This window comes from Physeter macrocephalus, chromosome 15, assembly GCF_002837175.3.
Source record: "Physeter macrocephalus isolate SW-GA chromosome 15, ASM283717v5, whole genome shotgun sequence".
Taxonomy (NCBI): domain Eukaryota; kingdom Metazoa; phylum Chordata; class Mammalia; order Artiodactyla; family Physeteridae; genus Physeter; species Physeter macrocephalus.
Window position 1 is genome coordinate 11795341 of NC_041228.1, and position 843 is coordinate 11796183.

General features: G+C 36.4%; 1 protein-coding gene across 1 annotated transcript in view; it reads left to right on the top strand.

Annotated features, from left to right (window-relative positions):
* The window catches only part of LOC102973503 (arf-GAP with SH3 domain, ANK repeat and PH domain-containing protein 1), a 150710-nt gene that overhangs the window by 39644 nt on the left and 110223 nt on the right, over nt 1–843 (top strand). The window lies entirely within an intron of this gene.

Consider the following 843-nt stretch of genomic DNA (forward strand, 5'->3'; position numbering starts at 1 on the left):
CTGTAACAAAAAGAATAAAATACCTAGGAATAAACCTACCTAGGGAGACAAAAGACCTGTATGCAGAAAACTATAAGACACTGTTGAAAGAAATTAAAGGTGATACCAACAGATGGAGAGATATACCACGTTCTTGGATTGGAAGAATCAATATTATGAAAACGACTATACTACCCAAAGCAATCTACAGATTCGATGCAATCCCTATCAAATTACCAATGACATTTTTTACAGAACTAGAACAAAAAATCTTAAAATCTGTATGGAGACACAAAAGACCCCGAATAGCCAAAGCAATCTTGAGGGTAAAAAACGAAACTGGAGGAAGCGGACTCCCTGACTTCAGACTATACTACAAAGCTACGGTAATTAAGACAACATGGTACTGGCACAAAAACAGAAATACAGATCAATGGGACAGGATAGAAAGCCCAGAGATAAACCCACGCACCTATGGTCAACTAATCTATGACAAAGGAGCAAGGATATACAATGGAGAAAAGACAGTCTCTTCAATAAGTGGTGCTGGGAAAACTGGACAGCTACATGTAAAAGAACGAAGTTAGAACACTCCCTAACGCCATACACAAAAATAAACTCAAAATGGATTAGAGAACTAAATGTAAGACCAGACACTATAAAACTCTTAGAGGAAAACATAGGAAGAACACTCTTTGATGTAAGTCACAGCAAAATCTTTTTTGATCCACCTCCTAGAGTAATGGAAATAAAAACAAAAATAAACAGATGGGACCTAATGAAACTTAAAAGCTTTTGCAAAGCAAAGGAAACTACAAAGAAGACGAAAAGACAACCCTCAGAATGGGAGAAAATATTTGCAAA